The 20,188-nt window shown below is 42.7% G+C and overlaps 1 protein-coding gene across 1 annotated transcript in view; it reads right to left on the reverse strand.

The window, feature by feature from the left end:
- The window catches only part of rspry1 (ring finger and SPRY domain containing 1), a 71,781-nt gene that overhangs the window by 45,178 nt on the left and 6,415 nt on the right, over positions 1–20,188 (reverse strand). The window lies entirely within an intron of this gene.

Raw genomic sequence — 20,188 nt, forward strand, 5'->3', positions numbered from 1 at the left:
AACAGGAAGCCTGGAAGAAATCTTAACAAGAGTTCATGGTTTTCTTTCAACTAACAGGGGTGTACTGTATAACAATAAGTCATCTACAATTTATAGGTTTAAAAGTTTATTTGATCAAGTATGATTAACTGAACCAGTCTTTTCAGCAAGGCAATGAATATACTGGCTTTGCTTGAAATCATAAATATGCATTGGAAATCATAACTGCAACCTTCTCAGGGCTTGTACACCACCTTGGTTCACTACCTAACTCTGCTAATAGCCAGGCGACTCAGCAGTGAGAAGGCCACCTTTCATAAACAATACGTGTCTGGGGTAAGTATGATTTTGGGTTCAACCAAACAGGAAAATTAGGATGTTACACTTAAGAACGTGGATTGTAGCAAATGCCATGTGAATACTGCCCATACACAGTTATCGGTAGCCCAAAAGTGACAGGTCACACAGTGTAAAATTGTAAAGTATATTTACCAAATTTTCAACTTTAATAACAGTTACAGAAAGAAAAATAAAAGGGCCTATTACAGTTAAACCAATCCAATGTGCACGTAAATGTTGGAGCTCATTCTAGAGTAGATGGAGATGCATCTCTTTACTCAGGTGCTGGATCCACAGCCTGCATCCACCCACATTCTGAACTTCCCTCAAAGACCATCTCGAATGAACTGGCTCTCTCAGGAGCATTGGCCTTTCCTGCTTGAAGACATTCATCTGTACAAAGCACTTCTTGTAATGGGGACTCTCTTTCCAATGGGATTTTGCAGCATCTTCCCGAGTGCCCCGCTCTGCAGCTCCCACCAAAAAGACCTCAAACCAGACTACTGTTCTGCAGAAAACTCTTCCTCACAGCCCTCCAGAAACTTCTCTCACATCCCACAATCCTGATTGGCTGACACACTTTCCTAAGTCGACAACATGGGTCCTCATCTTTAGCTGAAGCCGAAACACCCTTTCCAACAGGACACATTGCTTTTTTAGAAATTGCTCAAAAAAAAACCTCACAGCATAGCAGTAGAAATCTTAACCGGAGCATTATATAACAAATGCACTTGCACTTTATAGATAATCACAATTAAAATTGGTGTATTGCAATTTATGTGATGTAAATTGAAGCACAAAATGATCAGGAACTGAAACATTTAAGTATTATACTAGACCAAGGGTGGCAAAACTTCTTGGTAACCTTCTTGTGTCCAAATTAGCTATAGTCTTTTAAAAATTTCTATCACTTGCTATGGTAATTCTGAGCAGAGATCATCATTGATCAGTGAATTAGTAATAATTATGGATTTTAAGGAAAAAGGATGAGTCCTGTTGCTTAAGTGTATTCATTGTTTTATTATTAATAAAATTGTAACGAGATTGAATTAAATGAAATATTTTTAAAAGTGTTCAAAAATTAACATTAATCCTTTCAAAAGATTGGAAAAAAATAACAATTTCTAAATAATAGAGGGCAAATAATTTCTAAAGTAAGTACCTGTTCAGCACAGCATAGTGGCCCGAAGGGCCTGTATTGTGCTGTAGTTTTTCTATGTTTCCACATTGTATTATTACAGCTCATAAAATAATAAATGTTAGAGTTAAATAAGCTTTGTGGCATATTTGTAAAAGATTAAGGAAAAGAAAACAAACACTTTTTACTCAGTGAAACTTCTGTTGCTATACTAACAATGATAAATATTTTACATTCGGCTTGTATCTGGTTGTTTTGATTGCTATGCACATCATCTACATCATCTTAGCTGGCTCTAAGCCAGCGTGAGACATTTCCTCTGAAAACAACTCACTGCTATTGAGTTGTAAATGTTTCATTTAGCAGTGAAGGTAAATATTACTCATCTTTTTAAATTTTGGGTGGGGCTTAAAGAATCGAGGGCAGCATGGCATAGTGTGTCAACAAAATTTTTGCGTGTGCCATTTTGGGCATGCTTATTATAGGCTCGCTACCCCTCACTACACCTTTCAAATCTCATTGTTCAGAAATATTTCCCTTAATTACAAACAACTTGATGCTTTTTAATATACAGCGGTCCCCTGCTTTCCGAACGTTCGCTTTTACGAAAGACCTACATTAGTACCTGTTTTTGCTAACTTAAAGAGGATTTTCACTTTTACGAAAAAAGACGCCCACTTTAAACTTGTGTTTACCCCGAGAAAGACTACCATGACCATGAAGCCTTGCGCAGGCTGGTATGTGCGCATGCCTGTATGTGCCGATTTTTTTTTCAACATTTCGGTTTTGGTTCAATCTCCCCGATTCTGTTAAGTGAAATACACTGTACATACATTATTTATACTTTATATAGGCTGTGTATTTATCATAGTATTCCTGCTTTTACTATATGTTAGTGTTATTTTATGTTTTATGTGCTATTTTGTATGATTTGGTAGGTTATTCTTTGGGTCTGGGAACGCTCAAAAATTTTTCCCATGTAAATTAATGGTAATTGCTTCTTCACTTTACACCATTTTGGCTTATCAACGGTTTCATAGGAATGCTCTACCTTCGGATAGCGGGGGAAACCTGTATTTAATCATCTAAAGATAGGCCAAGCCTCATAACCCTGCCTATGAATCTATTCCCATTTAATTACATGAATCATCCCTCTAATTTCAAGAATAAATACATCAGATTTCTCCTGTTGATCAATATTTAACAAGGTCTAAGATATACTTTATAACTTGAAAAGGAATCACCCTAGATTTACAAGTCATTACAGGTGTCCCCCACTTTTCGAACGTTCGCTTTACGAAACTTCACTGTTACGAAAGACCTACATTAGTACCCTGTTTTCGCTGACAGAAGGTGTTTTCACTGGTAGGAAAAAAATCAGCGCGCGATAAAAGGCAGCGCACGCCCCGAGCAGCCGCTCTTCCCAGGATACGGAACGGCATTCCTTAAACACGTGCCTGTGAGCAGCCATTTGCAAGATGAGTTCTGAGGTATTGGAAAAGCCTGAAAGAGCTCGTAAGGGTGTTACACTTAGCGTAAAACTAGACATAATTAAGCGTTTTGATTGTGGTGAACGAAGTAAGGACAACATGAGTTTGGCTTGTGGAAGCTGACGAAGATGATGTTGAAGAGGTTTTGGCACCCCATGACCAAAAACTGATAGATGAAGAGCTGATGCAATTGGAAGAGGAAAGGATAACAATTGAAACCAAATGCAGTAGCGAAACGAATGTGAAGCAACTGCGTGAGATTTTCGCTGTGATGATAAAGTACGACTTTAATTTTGAAAGGGTACGTAGGTTTAGGGGATAGTTGCAAGATTCTTTGAGTGCTTACAAAGAACTGTATGACAGAAAAAAGCGCAAGGCTCAGCAGTCAAGCAAGCCTTCCACATCAGCCACAGCAGACGACGAACCTCGACCTTCGACATCGAGGCGGGCAGTCATAGGAGAAGATGAGCCGCCTGCTCTAATGGAAACAGACGACGAGATGACACCCCAGTGTCCCACCACCCCAACCCCTAGGCCACGGATTGAAACTGATTCGCGGAGAATGCAGCAGTAGCCGGGAGGCACACAGCACATCTTTAAGAAAAAAGCCGAAATAAACATGCTAATTAATTAGGTGCCGCCCCAGATGTATTTGTCGGCCCAGATCAGAAGCGACGCAATCGGCAATCCGCACTGATCTGGACCGACAATTACGTGTCGAGCGGCACATAATTAATAGACACCAAAATCATGCAGCAATGAAGGCCCACATAAAGTAGAGACTTTTAATTCAATTTCTAAAACATCAGCCTTTATTCAAAAGACTATACTAGATTTTTACATATTGCATGTAATTCATTTCTTCCCCCCTTCCTTTTCAACCAGACAAGGACATGACTTGATCATCACTATCTTCTGTGCACAGGGAAGGAGGCTAATCCTGACCACAGGTACTGCCCAAGTGGTTTGTATGTTCTGTGACCACAATGGCTTTCTCTGGATAATCAGGCTTCTTTATATCTCCCAAAGGAGTGCGGGTTAGTAGGTCGCTTGGCCACTATAAATTGCGACCATTGTGTGGATGAGTGTTAAATCCTGTGGGGGTGTAGGAGGGCAAGTGACAGAAGAGTGGGGAGAATAAAAAAAAGGATTAAACGTCGATTAATGTGAATGGGTGTTACATGGTCAGTGTATATTTCTGTGCTGCATTACAATTATCAACACTGCAGATACTCAAAGTAGCAAGAGCACATTCAGAGTAGTTAATTTTCAGCAAACCACTGTTTAAATTATATGGAAAGACAAATCATCAGCTCAAGCCTAGTGTTTACTATAACACAACTAAATCTCCTCCATCAGGAGACTCATCTGCCAGGCAGAACTTTTTCCCACCTTCACCTCAAACACGAGGAACTCTGCAGATTCTGGAAATTCAAGCAACACACATCAAAGTTACTGGTGAACGCAGCAGGCCAGGCAGCATCTCTGGGAAGAGGTACAGTCGACGTTTCGGGCCGAGACCCTTCGTCAGGACTCACTGAAGGAAGAGCTAGTAAGAGATTTGAAAGTGGGAGGGAGAGGGGGAGATCCAAAATGATAGGAGAAGACAGGAGGGGGAGGGATGGAGCCAAGAGCTGGACAGGTGATTGGCAAAGGGGATATGAGAGGATAATGGGACAGGAGGCCCAGGGAGAAAGAAGGGGGGGGGGTAAACCCAGAGAATGGGCAAGGGGTATAGTCAGAGGGACAGAGGACACTCTCTCTCCTTTTTCTCCCTCTGTCCCTCTGACTATACCCCTTGCCCATTCTCTGGGTTTACTCCTTCCCCTTTTCTTTTTCCCCGGACCTCCTGTCCCATGATCCTCTCGTATCCCCTTTGCCAATCACCTGTCCAGCTCTTGGCTCCATCCCTCCGCCTCCTGTCTTCTCCTATCATTTTGGACCTCCCCCTCCCACTTTCAAATCTCTTACTAGCTCTTTCTTCAGTTAGTCCTGACGAAGGGTCTCGGCCCGAAACGTCGACTGTACCTCTTCCTAGAGATGCTGCCTGGCCTGCTGCGTTCACCAGCAACTTTGATGTGTGTTCCCACCTTCACCTTCTCCTTTGATTCCTCCTACTTTCTACAAATCAAAGGAGTAGCCACAGGCACTCACACATCTTTTTGCTGGCTATGTGTAATAGCCCTTGTTCAAGACTGACTCTGGCAACCCTCTCAGAATCTTCCTCCACTACATCGACAATTGTACTAGGATTGCTTCTTGTACTTGTGTAGAACACATCAATTTAAAACATTTTTTTCCATCAAATTCCATCCTGTCTTCAAATTCAGCAACACCATTAGGTCACTTAGCTTCATTTTCTGAAATTTTACATCTTAGGAGACAAACTATCCACTAACATCCACTCGAATCCTATGGATTCTGACAGCTACCTTCCCAACCCGTCTTACGCGAGGATGTAAACCCCTTCACTCAGTCTCTGCTATATTTGTTCCTAAAATAAGATTTCCACTATTCACCTTCATTCGGAAAAGGTGACACAACAGACTTTCCACATCATAAATCAGCGAATTTGTTATGTCTCCCCTCTCGCTGAAAAACGGGGACACCCCTTTTTCCCTTATTTGGGAGAAAGAGAGCCTGTGGTATGTCAAATTATCGGGTGAATGTGTAGTTTTTGGGGGTACTGCAAGCCTGTGTCTTTATTGATGTTTTGCTGCACACTTGAGTGCTTGGTACTTAAAATTTTTTTTTGCTGGTGGGGTGAGTCACTGTCTTACTGCTGCTTGCGCGTGGAAGGGGGAGTGGGGGGGGGCTTTGGGTTCTAACGTTTTAACTGTCACTCCTTGGGGCACTCCTCTGTTTTCATGGATATCTGCAAAGAAAAAGAATTTCAGGATGTGTATGGTATACATTTCTCTGACATTAAATACACCCATTGAAACCTATCGGGAAATGTAGCTTCCACTCACGTGCATTTGCTCCACATATGCTCTATCCAAACCCACCCGTCCTGTGACAGAACAGATAGACCTCTCTAGTACTCAGTTTTCAGCCACAAGCCTCTGCATCCAGCACATCATCCTTTGCTATGTCTGCCAGCTCCAATGCTATCCCATCAGACACATCATCTCACCACTTTCCAGAGACCATTCTCTCCATGATCTAATCATCTGTTTTCCTGCACCCCTCCCTGTGCTCTACCACTTTCTGTAACCTTGGTGCTGCACGTGTCCCTAGACCACCTGCCTCACAGGGAAGGCAGTGATTTATATGCACTTCCTCTAACCTCTCTAATGCATTCAGATTGCAATATGGCCTCTTCTACAATGGCAAGACTAAACAGACAAGACAACCATTTTAAGCATCTGCACTCTGTCTACAACAGCCATCTTGAGCTTCCTATTGTATGTCCTTTCATACCCCATTCCTCTGCTGACCTGTCTGTCCTCAGCCTTCTTTCTCACTGCCACAGTGAGATCAAATGCAAAACTAGAATGGCACTTTATATTCCACTGGGGTAGCTTAGAGTGGCATGGACATTGAATTTTCCAGCTTCAGGTAACAATACCTTCACATTTATTTCTCCACTCCCTGTACCTCTAGGATCCTTCTCCCTTTCTTAGCCTTTTCCATCCCTTCCTCACTATCCCGCACACCCCCTCCCACAAATACGACCATGTGGACAGGAGCAGAATTATGACATTCAGCCCATTGAATTCCATCTGCCTATCGCCCATCCCTTATCTGGTTCCAACCAACTGCCGGCTCTACCATTCTTCTGTCTGCCTGACCCCATTTGCCTTTTATTTAAATGTTTCAATTGACTCAATATTTTCCTGCTACGTTCACCAGCAACTTTGATGTGTGTTGAAATAAACATGTTAATTAATTAGGTGCCGCCAACACATAATTGTCGGCCCAGATCAGAGACGACGCAGATCGGAAATCAGCACTGATCTGACCCAACAATTATGTGCCGGGCGGCACCTAATTAATTAGCATGTTTATTTCGGCTTTTTTCTTAAAGATGTGCTGTGTGCCTCCCGGCTACTGCTGCATTCCTGCATGCTTCGCGGCAATGTATCGGTCGGCGGCCTGGAGGGTGGGGGCCACCGCACCACCCAACTTGCGACGACTCAGTCTAACACAACATCATCAGTGTGCTCTGCGCTGTCTTCCCAATTCCAGTAAGTGATACTACACTGTACATACGTTATTTCTACTTTATATAGGCTGTGTATTTTTACGTGTTATTTGGTATGATTTGGCAGCTTCATAGCTTAAAGGTTACTGGAGAGAGTGTTCTTGCCAACAGTCCTTGCGTGAGATTTTCTGCTGACGGCGCTTGAGACTTTCGCTACGGAGAACAGTTCAGTAATGATTGTGGAAAAGTATTTCTACTTTATATAGACTGTGTATTTATCATATCATTCCTGCTTTTACTATATGTTACTGTTATTTTAGGTTTTATATGTTATTTGGCATGATTTGGTAGGTTGGTTTTGGGTCTGCGAACGATCACAAAATTTTCCCATATAAATAAATGGTAATTGCTTCTTCGCTTTACGACATTTCGGCTTACAAACCGTTTCATAGGAACGCTCTACCTTTGGATGGCGGGGGAAACCTGTATCAAAATAGATTTAGAATTCATACAACATTCAGATTTTTTCAACAGAGACAAAAACTTCAAAAGTTTCACAAGGACATTATACAAAGCATCACCATCAAATTTATATTCTACCACAGCAGTCCCCAACCCCTGGGCCGCGGACCAGTACCGGGCCGTGAGGAAACGATATGAGTCAGTTGCACCTTTTCCTCATTCCCTGTCACGTATTGTTGAACTTGAACATAGGGTTGCCAACTGTCCCATATTTGCCGGGACATCCCAAATATTGGGATAAATTGGTTTGTCCTGTACTTCCCCTGCTAAGGTAGAGCATTCCTAGGAAACCTTTCGTGCCGAAATGGCGTGAAGCGAAGAAGCAATTACCATTAATTTATATCGGAAAAACTTTTGAGCATTCCCAGACCCAAAAAATAATCTAACAAATCATACCAAATAACACATAAAACCAAAAACAAATAACACTAACCTATAGTAAAAGCAAGAATATGATAAATACACAGCCTATATAAAATACAAACGTTTGTAGAAATAATGTATGTACAGTATAGTCGGGAAGATGAAGGCAAAACCAATTTGTGGGGGGGAAAACAAAATCAGCACGTACGCGCATGCGCACATCACATACGCACGTCATGCATGCACACACAGGTGCCCGCGCAAGGCTTCATGGTCATGGTAATCTTTCTTGGGGTAAAGTGTCACGGGTTTTTACTGCTACTTTTGTCCCTTATTTGGGAGTGAGAAAGTTGGCAACCCTAACTGTAAAAGACTTGGTGAGGTGAGTTTAACCCTACTTGAACACCCCCCACCCCCCCCCCCCGGGTCGACAAGAATATTGTCAATATTAAACTGGTCCACGGTGCAAAAACGGTTGGGGACCCCTGTTCTACCAAGTGAACAGAGCGGTGATATTACTGAACAGAAATGGTGAACTTTTCCACTTCCTTTAACCATGGAACAATTTATGTCTCAAGCCCAATCTCAACTTGAATCAGCCAATTGTACAGAAAGTTGATGTCTAGCCACTGACAAAAAAAAACACATCATTCAAGTTTGCTTTAATCTTGCTTGATTTGTTATATTGTTTCCTTATGAGCGTTCCTGGTATAGTCAGTACATCCCAAGTTTCTTGGCGAACAGAGTGGTTTGCTGGGCAATTTCAGTAGTGTGAGTGAGTGTGAAATAGCAACATATGAAACAGGACTAGAAATAAGCCATCAGGCCTGACAAGCAACACAGATAAAAATTGCTGGTGAACGCAGCAGTCCAGGCAGCATCTATAGGAAGAGGTACAGTCAACGTTTTGGGCCGAGACACTTCGTCAGGACTCACTGAAGGAAGGGGTAGTAAGAGATTTGAAAGTGGGAGGGGGAGGGGAGATCTGAAATGATAGGAGAAGACAGGAGGGGGAGGGATGGAGCCAAGAGCTGGACAGGTGATTGGCAAAAGGGATATGAGAGGATCATGGGCCTGTCAAGTCTGCTTTGCCATTCTGTAAGATCACCGCTGAGCTGGCTGTGGACTCAGGTCCACTTACCTGCCTTTTCCCCATAAATCTTTATTCCTTTACTATGTAAAAATATATCTGCAACTTAAATATATTTAATGAAGTTGCCTCTACCATTCCCCCAGATCTTGAGGCCATATTCCCTAGTTTTAGTCTCACTGACCTGTGGAAACAATTTCCTGTCTTTATCTTATCTAACATTTTTTGTTAAGATCCCCTCTGATTCATCTGAATTCCAACAAGTATGGTCCCAAGTGACTCAATTTCTCCTCACAGGCTAACCTATTCATGTCCTGAATCAACCTGATGAACCTCCTCTGCATCGCCTCCAAAGACAGTACATCTTTTCTCAAGATGACCAGAACTACACGCAGTCCTGCAGGTGCGACCTCAGCAGCACATCCTCCTGCTCCTCCTCAATCCCTCCAGCAATAAATACCAACATTCCATTTGCTTTTTGACAACCTGTTTCACCTGCAAACCAACCTCGTGATTCATGCCCATGACCTTCTGCACAACAGCATACTGATGTCTGATTTTTCACCACTTAAATAATCTGATCTTCTACCTTCCCTTCCATATGTATGACCTCACATTTAATAACACTGTAGTCCATTTGCCAGACTCCTGTAAACTTACTTAATCTGGTTCTCTCTGCATCCTCTACTCAGTTTGCTTTATGTCATCAACAAACATGGTCCCTTCTTCCAAATCATGAATGTGTATATTGAACAGTTGCCAGTCCAGCACTGACCCCTACATCACCGCGCTCACCACTGATTGTCAATCAGAGAAATACCCATTCGTCTCAACTCTCAGCCTTCTATTAGTTAATCAATCCTCTATGCTAATACGTGACCCCCAATCCAATCTATCCTCATTTTATGGGCAAGTCTTTCATGGTAAACACAAAATAATCTGCAGATGCTGGGGTCAAAGCAACACTCACAACACGCTGGAGGAACTCAGCAGGTCGGGCAGCATCAGTGGAAAAGATCAGTCGACATTTCGGGCCGGAACCCTTCATCAGGACTGTAGGGGGAAGGGGCAGAGGCCCTATAAAGGTGGGGGGAGGGTGGGAAGGAGAAGGCTGGTAGGTTCCAGGTGAACAACCAGTAAGGGGAAAGATAAAGGGGTGGGGTAAGGGAGGCAGGGAGGTGATAGGCAGGAAAGGTGAAGAAAGAATAGGGGAAAACACAATGGGTAGGAGAAAGAGGCGGAACCAAGAGGGAGGTGATAGGCAGCTGGGGGAGGGGGCAGAGTGACATAGGGATAGGGGAAGGGAGGGGGAGGGAACTACCGGAAGTTGGAGAATTCTATGTTCCTACCAAGGGGCTGGAGACTACCTAGACAGTATATGAGGTGTTGCTCCTCCAACCTGAGTTTGGCCTCATCATGGCAGTAGAGGAGGCCATGTATGGACATATCTGAATGGGAGTGGGAAGCAGAGTTGAAGTGGGTGGCTACTGGGAGATCCTGTCTGTTGTGGCAGACGGAGCGGAGGTGCTCGACGAAGCGGTCCCCCAATCTGCGTCAGGTTTCACCGATGTAGAGGAGGACGCATCGGGAGCACCGGATGCAATAGATGACCCCAACAGACTCACAAGTGAAGTGTTGCCTCACTTGGAAGTACTGTTTGGGGCCCTGAATGGTGGCAAGAGAGGAGGTGTAGGGACAGGTGTAGCACTTGCGCTTAGAGGGATAAGTGCCAGGTGGGAGATCCGTGGGGAGGGACGTGTGGACCCGGGAGTAGCGGAGGGACTGATCCCTGTGGAAGGCGGAGAGGGAAAGATGTGCTTAGTGGTGGGGTCCTGTTGAAGGTGGCGGAAGTTGCGGAGGATAATGTGCTGGATCCGGAGGCTGGTGGGGTGGTAGGTGAGGACAAGGGGAATTCTGTCCCTGTTGTGGTGGCGGGAGGATGGAATGAGAGCCGAAGTGCGGGAAATGGAGGAGATGTGGGTGAGGGCATCATTGATGACAGCAGAAGGGAAACCACGATCCTTAAAGAAAGAGGACATTTGAGATGTCCTGGAACGGAAAACCTCATCCTTGGAGCCGATGTGGTGGAGACGGAGGAACTGGGAATAGGGAATGGCATTTTTGCATGTGGCGGGGTGGGAAGAGGTATAGTTGAGGTAGTTATAAGAGTCAGTGGGCTTGTAGAAGATGTCAGTGGATAGTCTGTCTCCAGAGATAGAGACCGAGAGATCGAGAAAGGGGAGAGAAGTGTCCGAGATAGACCAAGTGAAATGCATTGTGGAAATGGGATATATCAGCCACACAGGTGGTGGATGAGGCACTTCATTTCCTAAAAAGACTAATTGGTCAGGACACATGATAGTACCCATGTTCTTCTTTGAAACATTGCCACAAGTGCATACTTCCACCCAAAAGCAGACAAAGATTTTATTTAACATTTTATTTGTAAGTGTATATCCCAAAAAGGAGAGCCACCAATGGATTTAAGAGCAAATCACAAATGACTAATTTTGTTGTATTTTTTTCAAATGAGGTAACTGAACCAGGAAGGCAAACCTAGTGCATTTGCAATATGCATTTCCCAAAGGTCGGGTGGCAATATTAAAGAGTTCTTCTAAAATGAGTTCATGTCCAGAACACTGCAGAAAACTTTGAAATACACAATGGCAAAATTTGGATTATTGTTAATAGCGGGGGGGGGGGGGGGACACTAACACTCAGTAGCAGATGGAGGAACAAAGTGTAAAGGTGGAATATGCAAACTGATGATAGCTGATTCCAATGCTGAAATTACACACCCCTGGCAGAAAAAAATATTAGTGACAATATATGGTGAAGCTACGATTTTAAAGGCAAAGCAAGAGGTCAAAGATATGGGGCTGTTGGTATACAAAACTGCAGAATGGCAGAACAGGGAACTGAACGGTTCAGAGACAAAATGGGATCTGCACAATATATATTGTATGGAGTACATCAGCTAGAAAGTCACATTGAGCATAAGTCAACCAAAATTGGATCACTGAGGAAAGGAAAGATTTGTCACATGTACATCAAAATGTTGTGAAGTGTGTTGCTTTTGTCAAATCAAAGACTAAAGCTTTCAAGAAAAAAGTGAAGAGGATGCTCAACTACAGGGATGAGGGATTAATTTGGCTCCAAACATATGTTGTAATGGAGAATACAAGTGTCCCCCGCTTTACTAAAGTTCTCAGTAAGCCACTTCGCTTTTACGAAAGACCTATGTTAGCACCTGTTTTCACTAACCCAAAGAAAACTGAAGAGGATTTTCGCTTTTATGAAAAAAGGTGCCTGCTTTAAACTTGTGTTTACCCCGAGAAAGACTACCATGACCGTGAAGCCTTGCGTGGGCAAGTGTGTGCTCATCCATGTACGTGCCGATATTCTTCTACAAATCGGTTTTGGCCAAGTCTTCCCGATTCTGATAAGTGAAACTATACTGTACATACATTATTTCTACTTCATATAGGCTGTATATTTATATCATTCCTGCTTTTACTATATGTTAGTGCTATTTTAGGTTTTATTTGCTATTTGATATGATTTGGTAGGTTTTTTTGGGGTCTGGGAATGCTCAAAAATTTTTCCCATATAAATTAATGGTAATTACTTCTTCGCTTTACGTCATTTCGGCTCATGAAAGGTTTCATAGGAACGCTCTACTTTCGGATAGCGGGGGAAACCTGTACTACTAAAAGAAATATTTTAAAATATGAATGTGGTTAATAGGAAAAAAATGAAGAGCAACAGCGAAAGAATTCAGTTAACTGCCAACAGTGGAGACACAATATGAAGGAAAACGATGCAAAGGATGCATTGACTGACAATAGTGAACATAATTCAATTTATGGACTCAATTAAACAATTTGTTTATAAAGAGTACTTTAGTGAAGTGAAACATCCAAAAATTGCAAGATATTTCACAAAGGACTATTTTGAAGCAAAATTTGACAATGGCAGATTATCAAACACACGGTTAACGAGGAGGACTAATATGAAGAGGTAGAATGGAATTCCCAACTAAATCAGTCTTAGTATCTCTATGTGTAATCTCTACTAGATTGAATTTTCTTTGTTATTTACATTATTACCAGTTTTGTTAAAATCAGTATGGAAATTGGAATGTATGCATGTCAGCCAAGTTCTTTCCTTCCCTTCCCCACTTGTGCTGATATTGGACCCCAAACTTTCAGTAAATTCCCACCACTTACCACTTGAATAACTTGCACCAAGAAAGAGTTTTCAATTAAATCAACAGAAATGAATGATTGCAATGGGCCAAAGTTATGTTTTGGTGTACTGAGCTGAGCTTACATCATCTAATTAAAGCTGAAAACTGATTTAAAGTTGAAAAGTTAAAAGCTGCCTAATACTACAACTTTTAAGTTACAAATGCTTCCAAAAAATTCAGCTTTGACAACAAGTGAAAATATCACCCCCTACCCCTTACCAATTCAGTTTGCTGCAGCTTTCTAGAGCAGAACCATGCTACAACCTACAAGCACAAAATCAGATACCTTAGCACCAAGACAACTATACAAGGAGCAAGCCAGCTTCTCTTGCCAAATGTTCTTTTCTAGGAGCCACTCAACATTAAATACAAAGGTTTTGTTGAAGTTCAGCTTGACATTTGGAGCAAATACTAGGCTATGTGGGAATGCTCAGATTGCAAATCAGGCTGTTTAAAAAATAAAATGTAGTTATTTCATAGACTGAATTTTAAAAACACAGAAGTTCAATTATAACAATTTACTACAGCAGATTAATATTTTACAAACCATTATATGAGAATTATTTGCAATCCACACATTTAAGTTACAAAGATTACTTAGCTACTTTAATAAAAACTGACATTATACCTGACACGATATAGAACCATTAAGGTATTTAACTCTGAAGACCTCCGGTTACTTCCTAACTTCCAAAGTTTAAGCTGGCAAAGATGTAGAACACTCGGAAGAATCTCTGATATTAACCTCTGGACACAAGTGCATTAGATATTCTAAAAGCTGTCAGTTTCAAATGTAATTATTGCCAACAATGCCAGCTTCACCATCACTGCAAATGCAAAATGAGAACCCTTTGAAATTACGGACAATTAGGAGCAAAGCATCTGTTCTGTATCTGCATTGTACTCTATGTTGCGCATTTATTATGTTTATTATGGTAATTAATCACAAGTGTGGGCGTAGTAAAAGCAAAGGGAATAAGTTACGTCTTCATGGTTTGTTCTAGCTTGAGACCGACAGATAATGTATTTTTTGTTGACCATTCAATAACATTCAATTGTGCTTAGCTTACACCAGCTTAAGATTTATCAATGCAAGATTGTTTGCTTGCTAATTGCGAATGAAGGATTCAACATTTGAAACAAGCTGGGGGCATATTATGCATGTACAACAAATCAATAGGGTTGCAGGCAACGGCAACAGTTTTGGACATTCAGTTAGCAAACCTTTTTGACAGTTATACCGAACGTACATCAGCATTTGGATGTGTTTGTGAAATTAGGAGCACCGCAGCTTGGAGCAGCTTGTGGCAAGTAATGACCCTTTACCGGTTCATGTTGTATTTATGGATTTGAAACAGACTTTTCAGTGGTCAGTGCTGCCTGTCTAATTGGGGAATGAAAGCTGCAAGTTGTATAGTGGTGTCTGTCTGAAAAGCTGAATTGAACTGCTGTCGTTTTGTCCGACTTGTGCACTTGTAGAACAACATCAGTCCAGCTGGAAGCAGTGGCCTGGATGTCAAGACTAAGAGAGAAATTAAACATGCAATATTGAAGGTCAGATTGCTGCAGGAAATGAAAATATTTACAAAGCCATAGAAAGGCTGTGGCTATGTATAAAGCTGAAGACAGCACTTCTACTGTGCTATTGCTATTCTATTGCTAGCACAGCATCCTTTGCGTCTGATAACTCATTAGGCATATTAGAATGGAAGCTGATTTAGCTGAGTTATCAGCAAGACAATATTGACGGATAGTCATGCACTGGAAGAACAGATGGAACAGCTTTGAAGAAACCAGGAAGGAGAGACAGAACAGCTTTGGAGAAACAAAGAGCAACTTCGGAGAAAGATGGAAAAAGTTTAAGTTGCAGGAAGAAATTGCAGCCAAGATAGCCACAGTTAAAACCACTAAGGGCTTCAAGTACTGTGGGTCTAAATGTGCTCCAATAGGACAGTATCATAGTGAGAGTTCCTACGTTGACATGGAACAGAGGAAGTCCAGCATACCTGATGTCAATGTGGATACATTTAAAGAACAAATGTTTATGAGCCACAAGTTTGGGCAGTTAAGGGGGTTGACTCTAAGCCTGCTGTAAGGAGGCACTCTGAACCTATGCCATATCTAATAGCACAAGATGCTTCTGAGGACATTAATTTACAGTATGACTCATGCATTTCAGGTGATAAAAGTCTAAGTGCTGCACTGGAAGCCATAAGGATGTGGAAGGAAATAAAAAGCATGGTGATGCAACAACAACAACAGACTGCAGCTCTGCCTAAAACAGAGATTCAAATCCATTAGGGTTCATTAATTTATGAGGGCTTTCAAGAATAGCATTGAAGGCAAGACTGAAGATTATGGTAACCATCTCTATGTTCTTGAGCAGTTCACTGGAGGCTACGCTCGAGAGTTGTCAAAAGTTGCCAGCAGGCCGGCCTGAAACAAGAATATCTGAAGATCCAAGCTTTACTACAGTAATGTTTTTTGGTAATAAGTACAAATATGCTGCAGCCTAGATGGAAGAGGCTCCTTCTTGGCCACATATCAAATCAGAAGGTGTGAAAGCTCTTCAAGATTATAGTCTTTTTCTTAGAGGCTGTTGCAATGCCATGGAAAATGTGCTGCACACGCGTGAATTGGACATGCCTGCTAATATTGGGATTGTTGTAAATAAAGTGTCCGATAAACATTGAGAAAAATGGAGATCGGTGGTCTATAAACTGCAAGAAAGGCACGACTGTGAGGTTACTTTCACTGACAGTGTTGATTTTATTCAAAGGCAAGGAAAGATTGCTACATACCTAATGATTGGATAAAACTATAATGTTACATTACCAACAGTAAATAAAGGTATGAACAAAACTGTCACAAAGTCGTTCTTAAGCTAAAGGAAGCAGCTTTGCCACTACTGTGCATACTGTGGAAAGAGAAGCTGCAACTGGGTCTGGAACTGATGAAAAGGAGCAGATTCGAAACAAGCCATGAATGAAGCAATCACAACAGCGAGTTCCACCTTGGAACCTCATGGCCTTACGGTGGCTGGTGATCATGATTATAATATTCCTATAATTCCACTCCAGGTGAAGGCTAAGAAGAGTAACAAGACAGTACAAACACAAGAAAGTCTGCAGATGCTGTGAATCCAAGCAACACACAAAATACTGGAGGAGCTCAGCAGGCCAGGCAGCATCTATGGGAAAGAGAAAACAGTAGGCATTTTGGGCCGACACTTTCACCAGGATTGGAAAGAAAGATGAGAAGTCGGAGTAAGGTGGTGGAGATAGGTCGGAAGTAGTACATGGTGGTAGGTGATAGGGAAACTGAGAGGGGTGAAGTGAAGAGCTGGGAAGTCATTTGGTGAAAGAGATACTGGGCTGGAGGAGGGGGAATCTGGTAAGAAAGGACAGAAGACCATGGAAGAAAGGGAAGGAGGAAGAGCACCAGAGGAAGGTGATGGGCAGGTAAGGAGTTAAGGTGGAAAAGGGAAACAGGAATGGGAGTGGTGAAGGGTTGGGGGAGGGGGCAACAATTATCGGAAGTTAGAGAAATTGATGTTCATTCCACCACAATGTTGGAGGCTACCTGGATAGAATACAAGGTGGTGCTCCTCCAACCCAAGTGTGGCCTCATCGCATCAGTCGAGATGGCCATGGACTGACATGTCAGAATGGGAAGGAGCATTGAAATGGGTGGCTACCAGGAGATCCCTTTTTTCTGGCGGAGCTTGGCAATGTGGCCTGCCAACTTTCTTCAGGTCTCCCCCGATATACAGAATGCCACGCCGAGAGCTTCACAGGTGAAGTGTCGACTACCCTGGAAAGACTGTTTGGGGACCTGAACGGTAGTGAGGAAGGAACTGTAGGGGTAGGAGTGGCATTTGTTCTGCTTACAAGGGTAAGTGCCAGGAGGCAGGAGGGATAGCAGTGGACAGGGACAAGTAGGCAAGGAGTCCCATGGGGAGCGATCCCTGCAGAAAGTGTTGGGGGGGGTGGTAGATGATGTGCTTGGTGGTGGGATCTCATTGAAGTGGAGATGGCTGAAGTTACGGAGAATTTTATGCCGGACATGGAGGATAGTGGGTGGTAGGTGAGGACAAGAGGAACCCTATTCTGGTGTGGCAGTACAAGGATGGGGTGAGGACAGATGAGCGCAAAATGGAAGAAATGCAAGTGAGGACAGTGTTGATGGGGAAGGGAGAGAAGCCCCTTTCTTGTAGCACCTTTGAGGACATCTCATTAGTTCTGGAATGAAAAGCCTCATTCTGAGAGCAGATGCAGCACAGATGGAGGAACCGAGAGAAAGGGATGGCATTTTTACAAGTGACAGGGTGGAGAGAAGTATAGTCCGGGTAGCTGTGGTATTCAGTGGGTTTATAAAAGATTATCAGCCTCCAGAGATAAATACAGACAGAGCTAGAAAGGGGAGGGAGATGTCAGAAATGGACCAAGGAAATTTGAGGGCAGGGTGGAAGTTGAAGGCAAAGTTGATGAAGTTGACAAGCTCAGCATGGGTGCAGGAAGCAGCACCAATGCAGTCAATGTAGTGAAGGAAGAGTTAGGAAACAACTCTGGTGTAGTTTGGAACACACACAGTTCCACGTAGCCAACAAAAAGGCAGGCATAGCTGGACTCATGCGAGTGCCCATGGCTACACCTTTGGTTTGAAGGAAGTGGGAAGAGCCACAAGGAGAAATTATTCAGAGGGCCAATTCCGCCAAACAGAGGAGAGTGGATCTACTGCATCTGGTGCTCCCGGTGTGCCCTCCTGTATATTGGTGAGACCACTTCACCAAGCACCTACACTCTGTCTGCCAGTAAAACAGGGATTTTCTGGTAGTCCTACGTTTAACTTCTCCTTCCTATTCCAACATTTCAGTCCATGACCCCCTTTACTAATGTGATGAGGCCACACTCAAGTTGAAGGAGCGACACCTTATATTCCATTTGGGTAGCCTCCAACCTGATGGTACGAACATCGATTTCTCGAACTTCCAGTAAAAGCCACCCCCACCCTTCACCAATCTCCATTCCTGTTTCCCTCTCTCACCTCATCTACTTACCTGCCCATCATCTGCCTCTGGTGCTCCTCCTCCTTCCATGACCATGATCATTCTTAGTAAGTTTTTCTACAAAAGTGGTTTGCCATCATCTTCTCCTCGACAGTGTCTTTGCAAGGCGGGTGACCCCAGCCATTATCAATACCCTTCAAAGATTGTCTGCCTGGAGTCAGTGGTCGCATAACCACGACTTGTGATATGCACCAGCTGCTACTATGATCATCCACCACCCATTCTCATGGCTTCACGTGACCCTGATCGGGGACTAAGCAGGAGCTAAGCCTTGCCTAAGGGTGTCTCACACCTCCTTTGGTAGAGACATACATCCACCCGCCTCTCAGGTGGCGGGGTAGGTAGGTATCTATACATAAACTGGAAAAGGTACAAAGGATTTAAAAGGAATACACAAGAATTGAGCAGTCACACCTATTAAGGTTAATTGGACTGGCATCGCTTTCATAAACAAAGGGACCAGAGGTAATTTAATCGATCTGAGTGTTTGTTGAGATGTCTTTTCTAGCTAGTGGAACCAATTCCGAGAGGAAATTCCTGAACAACTTCAAGGTGTGGGCGACTCCTTGCCAAAAGAGAAGCTTTTGTGCAGATTCTTATAATTACATCTACCGAAATATAAGGCAGAATAGAATGGGAAAATATCGAAGCTGGAAATCAGAAATAAAATAAAAAAGATTCCACATGTACACAAGGTTTTAAGAAGTGGTAAAAGCAAAAAGGGATCGTGATAAAGAAAGAAGTGGAAAAAAAAAGACCTAGCACAAAGTAACTGGAGATAATAGGATAACTTAAGAAATGGAAATCTAGGAAGAGAAATGGAAATTTCAGAATTGTGACCTGAAATTGTTGAACTTTGGGTAAGAAAACAGCGAAGAGGCCAGATTAAAAAAAAAAAGTTTTGCTTTGCTTTTGCTAAGAACAATGCAAAATCAGAGTGAGGAGAATTAAAGTGCAAGACAAAAGCTTCAGCATGACTTGGATGGCTCAGGGACAGGAATGGTTACTTCAAGTGCTGGTGTTAGATGTTTCAGAAAGGACAGGGAGGGAGGCAAAAGACGTAGGGGCATGGCACTGTTGATCAGAGATAGTGTCACGGCTGCAGAAAAGATGGACGAGGGATTGTCTACGGAGTCTCTGTCGGTGGAGGTTAGGAACAGGAAGGGGTCAATAACTTTACTGGGTGTTTTTTATAGGCGGCCCAAGAGTAACAGGGATATCGAGGAGTAGATAGGGAAACAGATCCTGGAAGGAGTTGTCGTGATGGGAGATTTTAATTTCCCAAATATTGATTGGCATCGCCCTAGAGCAAGGGGTTCAGATGGGGTGAAGTTTGTTAGGTGTGTTCAGGAAGGTTTCTTGGCACAATATGTAGATAAGCCTATAAGAGGAGAGACTATACTTGATTTGGTATTGGAAAATGAACCTGGTCAGGTGTCAGATCTCTCAGTGGGAGAGCATTTTGGAGATAGTGATTATAATTCTGTCTCCTTTACAATAGCATTGGATAGAGATAGGAATAGGCAAGTTAGAAAAGCATTTAATTGGAGTAAGGAGAATTATGAGGCTATCAGGCAGGAAATTGGAAGCTTAAATTGGGAACAGATGTTCTCAGGGAAATGTAAGGAAGAAATGTGGCAAATGTTCAGGGGATATTTGTGTGGAGTTCTGCACAGATAAGTTTTGGTAGGGTACAGGAACTGTGGTGTACAAAGGCTGTAATAAATCTAGAAAAGCTTACAAAAGGTTCAGAGAGCTAGGTGATGTTAGAGATCTAGAAGATTATAAGGCTAACAGGAAGGA

Source organism: Mobula hypostoma, chromosome 14 (genome assembly GCF_963921235.1).
Source record: "Mobula hypostoma chromosome 14, sMobHyp1.1, whole genome shotgun sequence".
In the NCBI taxonomy this organism is placed as follows: Eukaryota; Metazoa; Chordata; class Chondrichthyes; order Myliobatiformes; family Myliobatidae; genus Mobula; species Mobula hypostoma.